The 5,860-nt window shown below is 38.3% G+C and overlaps 1 pseudogene; it reads left to right on the forward strand.

The window, feature by feature from the left end:
* Positions 1 to 3,618: 3,618 nt before the first annotated feature.
* Positions 3,619 to 5,077, forward strand: Odc1-ps8 (ornithine decarboxylase 1, pseudogene 8; annotated as a pseudogene).
* The last annotated feature ends 783 nt before the right edge of the window (positions 5,078 to 5,860 follow it).

The raw sequence follows: 5,860 nt of genomic DNA on the forward strand, positions 1-5,860 counted from the left end.
AATCAGATGCTAATCTGATAGGAGAAGCAATGATAAAATTCTTAGGAAAAATCAAAATGGCAGATGTTTTAATTGTGGTAAGCAGGATCATTTGAAAAACATGTTTTTTCCCTTATAAGTAATCCAAAATGAAGGCCTCAGCATTATCGAATGTGCAGAAGATGTGGCATTTACCATTAGAAATAGCCCTAAGGGGCCTCACATGAACCCTGATATCAAATTTATCTCAATCATTCTTTGTCAGCATAAGAGAAATGCATCCACAGAACAATGAAAAGATTTAATGCCTGTTGTTAAAAACAACAGTGCTTTTGATACAATCAAGGTAAGAGCAGTTTCAATAGATAAAATGAAAAATGGGATGGGGAAGTGGAAAGATGGCTCAGTCATTAAGAGCACTGACTGCTCTTCTGGAGGTCTTGCATTCAATTCCCAGCAAACATATGGTGGCTCACAACCATCTGTAATTGGATCTGTATCCTCTTCTGGCGTGTCTAAAGACAGTTACTGTGTAATCATATACATAAAAGAAAATCTTAAATCATAAACAAAACAAAATGCGGGAGAGACCAGAAATCAAGTATTTTGGCAAACTGCTTTAAATGATCAGACACTGAAGCTGAAAATACAAATAAATGGCATTGAAATTGGAGGTTTAGTAGACACCAGAGGGGATGTACCAATAATTTGACCAAAATCCTGACATCTAGATTAGCCTATTCAGGAGATAGTTCAAGTGGATAGGGCTAGAAGAACAAAGGACCCCATATGAACTTTACCATAGGAAAGGTAAAGTCATTTGTAGCTAATATAGCCATGAATTTATGGAGATGTGACTTGTTGAAGCAATGGAAAACACAGGTTAACATTCCTCCAATCTCAGAGACAAACCATAAAATAAGGAATGCTTCTGACAAAATTATTAAAATTTTATCAAGACCAGTCACAGATTGTCCAAATCAACCATAAGCAAGATATGACAGGTATTGGTCTTTTAAAAGTACCAACTGCCCTACCTTTAAAATAGCTGATAGGCCTGCTAGACACTAGCTTTTAGTTTTCTTCTTAAATAAAAATTGGTATTTTTGTTGTTTAGTATTTAAAACACAGGTAAAAATATAAAATGTTTTAAGTAAATTCAAAGGACTACTATAATTCAAACTTGTTTTCTAAATCTCTAAGAGTTGGAATGATTTAAAGATAAGATAAAATATTTGAACAGGAGAGTGTTAGCCCATGTCGTTAATCTTAGTAGAGACAGGCAGATCTGTATAAGTCAGTTGATTTCTAAATTCTAGAGCTATAATGAACAAGGTGGTGGTGCTTCACACCTTTGATTCCAGCACGTGGGAGTCACATGCCTTTGAGCCTAACACTTGGGAGGCAGTGGCAGGCATATAAGAATTACAGTGATTTAAATTTAAAAGCTGCTTGCAAAATGTAGGTTGAAATTCAAAGTGAATGTCCATTGTGATCTAAAAATAGATACACTTAAACATTGAATTTATCTATAAAGTAAAAGAGGAATTTAGGTATATTTATCCATTAACGTATATTTAGTTTCAAATTTTCAAGGGATTTTTAAAATATATTTAATTGAAAGGTAAGACTTTTTCTGTTGCCAAAAAACATTTAGCCCTAGGAAAAATAAAACCATCCAGAAAAGGGAACCCCCCAGATAGGGTTGGAGCACAGTTTCGTTTGTACCTTTCCAGGAGAATAAATTCATTGAACTAAAGAATCCAGAGACCTTCGGACAAATGAAACATCTGAAAAACAGGATAGAACATCAAAAGAAAATGTCCAAAAAAAGAGTAAATTGCCCAAATGGTATTGCTGCCCTCTACAGACATAAGTGGCAAATGGGCTTTATGTGGTACCAATTCAATTAAAAATTAAAATTACCTTTGTGGTTGGACTATGCCTCTCTCCTTCTCTAAATCCATGCACTCTTATTAAAGGAAAATCCAAAATCTTTACCCCATATCTAAAGAGCTCCTTGGTATGAACCTGAGAGAAACTAAGGAACTATTACATTGCCACTCATCTCATAATATCTTGGTTTTCATTTGACTCTTTCCTTAAGGCATAAATATTATCACAAAATATATAAGATTATCAATTTATATGAAATGTTATGATACTAGTAGTCATACGGAATACTAACTTATTCTAGAATTAAGCTTTATCTACCTTCTTTTATGTGTTTTCAGATTTAAGTTTGAAACAGTACCTCAGATGTACTTAATATAGTGTGGGATTCAAACCATTCTGAGATCCGCTGAATATGGTATTTAAGACCTTTAAGGTTTCTACGATTCTTAAGTAATCTTTTATGTTTTGAAGAGGATGGGATCCTGCAATGAGAAATCCACCTGAATTGTGGGAATACTAACACTAGGCAAAACTGCCACCAACAATGATGAATTCACTGATATTGTAGTAAGCTGCCACTAAGCAAAACTTCCCCATGCCTGAGGAGGTGGTTCTGTCTCTAAGGTCTTGTTCTCCAATGGGTTCTTAATTTGGGAGTAAAGAAAACCAGGGGTCAATTGCTGGGTAGAAGTTACAGGCAGGACTTCCAGGTCAGGACTTCCAGGTCCCATGAAGAAAAGGCAGACACAAGGAAGGAAAGTTTCTGCCATGGAGGAAGAAGAAGCCAGCAGCCATGTAAGGTCTCAGGAGGATATGAGATCTGTGGTCACTGCTACAGGTCAGTGGTCGTGGATATTTGGCAGGGGCTAGGTGTGACTAGCCACTGATGTTTAGAGGAGGTGGAAGGAGTAGAGATAAAAATAGTATTGAGGAAATGTTTTTCTAGGCGGGAGATAGTAGGGCCCAGCAATTGTGTCTTAAGGCAAATGGAAAAGGAACAAATTGTGTGTGTGTGTGTGTGTGTGTGTGTGTGTGTGTGTCTGTGTGTGTGTCTGTGTGTCTGTGTGTCTGTGTGTCTGTGTGTCTGTGTGTTTTATTGGTGGATTCAAGGGGAGCTGGGATGGGGCGGTATCACAGTCACCTCCCAGAGCAAAAGGCAGTAGCTCAAAACTACACACAACACAAGCCTCCTCTGCTGCCAGATTCTGTGCAAACGGTGGACACTTTTGGGTTGACTTAAGCCAACAAATATCATCTAAAGATCAACTTCTAACTACAAACTGATCAGAACATGAAAATTGCAAACTTTACAGGGGACTGATACATATAGTCTAATGAACTTTGAACTAAAAAATACTGTCAAGTACAACCAAGCTAGACATGTGGAAAGCTTGGAGAAATTCCTTCATTATTGTAATTTTTACTATGTTAGAGTTACATTTTTCCTTTTTATTTAGACAAAAGGAGGATGATTATAAAATTAATACAGGAGATCAGTCCATACAGCTGCCACAGACTGCCCTCAGCCAGCAGGTTGGTGCCACCTTGGTTGTGGGCCGGGCAAAGCGCCCGGTGCTCCTTGGGATTCAGCACGGCGGTTTCTCCATGGGTCCAGTCACTCACATCTCTGTGCTGTTTCCACTCTGAGGAGACAGTATTCAGAGTTCTTGGATAAACTGGCCTTGTGAGAGCTGGAGATAATTTAATTCCATCCCTAGGTTTTCTGTAGGCACATCTAGAACCATGAGCAGCTTTACTAAGGAAGAATTTGAATGCTATACCCTCAATGAAGACTTTACTGCTAAGAACATTCTGGACCAAAAGATCAATGAAGTTTCTTCCTCTGATGATAAAGATGCTTTCTATGTTGTGGACCTAGGAGACATCCTAAAGAAGCATCTGAGGTGGCTAAAAGCTGTTCCCCATGTTACACCCTTTTTTACACAGTCAAGTGTAATGAGAACAGAACCATAGTGAGCTCCCTGGCTGCCATTGGGACAGGATTTGACTGTGCAAGCAAGACTGAAATACAGTTGGGGCAGGGGCTTGGGGTGCCTCGAGAGGATTATCTATCCAAATCCTTGTGAACAAGTGTCTCAAATCAAGTATGCTGCCAGTAATGGAGTCCAGATAACTAACTTTTGGGTTGACTTAAGCTGACAGATATCATCTGACAGTGAAATTGAATTGATGAAAGTTACCAGAGTACATCCAAAGGCAAAGATGATTTTACAGATTAATGATTATTCCAAAGCAGTTTGTTGCCTCAGTGTTAAGTTTGATGCCACACTCAAAAGCAAAAGGGTTCTCTTGGAACGGGCAAAAGAGCTAAATATTGACATCATTGGTGTCAGCTTCCATGTGGGGAGTGGATGTACTGACCCTGAGACCTTCGTGCAGGCAGTGTCAGACGCCCACTGTGTCTTTGACCTGGGAACAGAAGTTGGTTTCAGCATGTATCTGTTTGATATTGGTGTTGGCTTTCCTAGATCTGAAGATACAAAGCTTAAATTTGAAGAGATTACAGTATAATAAACTTAGCCCTGGACAAGTGCTTCACATCAGACACTGGCGTGAGAAGCATAGCTGAGCCAGGCAGATACTATGTTGTGTCATCTTTCACACTTGCAGTGAATATCATAGCCAAGAAAACAAACAAAACAAACAACAAAACAACAACAACAACAACAACAACAACAACAAATGTGAAAGGAGCAGATGGGCTCTGATGATAAAGGTGAGTCAAATGAGCAAACCTTCATGTATTAGGTGAATGATGGAGTGTATGGATCATTTAACTGCATTCTTTATGATCATGCACATGTGAAGGCTCTGCTGCAGAAGACACCCAAGCCAGATGAGAAGTTTACTCATCCAGCATCTGGGGACCAACATGTGATGGCCTTGATCAGATCGTTGAGCGCTGTAGCCTGCCTGAAATGCATGTGGGTGATTGGATGCTGTTGAGAACATGAGTGCATACACTGTTGCTGCTACTTCTACTTTCAATGGGTTCCAGAAGCCAAACATCTACTACGTAATGTCACGGTCAATGTGACAACTCATGAAGCAGATCCAGAGCCGTGGATTTCCACCAGAAGTGGAGGAGCAGGATGTTGGTACTCTGCCTATGACTTGTGCCCAGGAGAGTGGGAGGGACCATCACCCTGCAGCCTGTGCTTCTGTTAGTATCAATGTGTAGATGCCATTCTTATCTGCAAGTTTAGCTTGAATTAAGGCATTTGGGGGGGGACCATTTAACTTAATTACTGCTAGTTTGGAATGTCTTTGTAAGAGAAGGGTTGGCAGCAATGAAGTATGGAAGACTAGGAGATGGGGGTCACACTTACTGTGTTCCTATGGAAACTTTGAATATGAATTTTCATTCACTTCTCAGACCTGATACTAACGAGTGCTCTTCAGCTACTGAGCAAGCATTTATAGTTTATACATTGGCAGAATGGGCCAAAAGCTTATGTTGTGAGCCATTTTGAAAATAAAGTATCTTGAAATAAAAAGAGATTAATACAGGAATAAATTAGGAATAATAGGAAAAGGAGTAGATTATTTAATTTACTCTTATAGATTACTGTCTATTGATAAGAAAGTTGAGTTATATTTGGTCACATTGTTATAGGTCTTTGTATCCAAAAATAAGGGTATATTGGCTACATTGGTATAGATCTTTGTATACTAATACAAAAATAAGGTTATATTTTGATTACAACATTCAATGTATCAACTCCTTTTAACCTATACCTACATAATTCTTTAAAATGCAATGTGAAGTCCTAGTCCTTTTGAAAGATACTATTACAAATTGGATAGGATAGTTAAGAAATCCAAGTAAATAGTCAAACAAATTTGTAACTTTGTTAGGTACTAGTTTAGAAAACCACAGGTGTAACTAAGTAAAGATAAGTTTTCTAAATTAATCTATGTAAGTAACTTGAGATAAGCAGCATTTGCCTATTCAAATATACCG

Source organism: Rattus norvegicus, chromosome 1 (assembly GCF_021556685.1).
Source record: "Rattus norvegicus strain SHRSP/BbbUtx chromosome 1, alternate assembly SHRSP_T2T, whole genome shotgun sequence".
Lineage (NCBI taxonomy): Eukaryota > Metazoa > Chordata > Mammalia > Rodentia > Muridae > Rattus > Rattus norvegicus.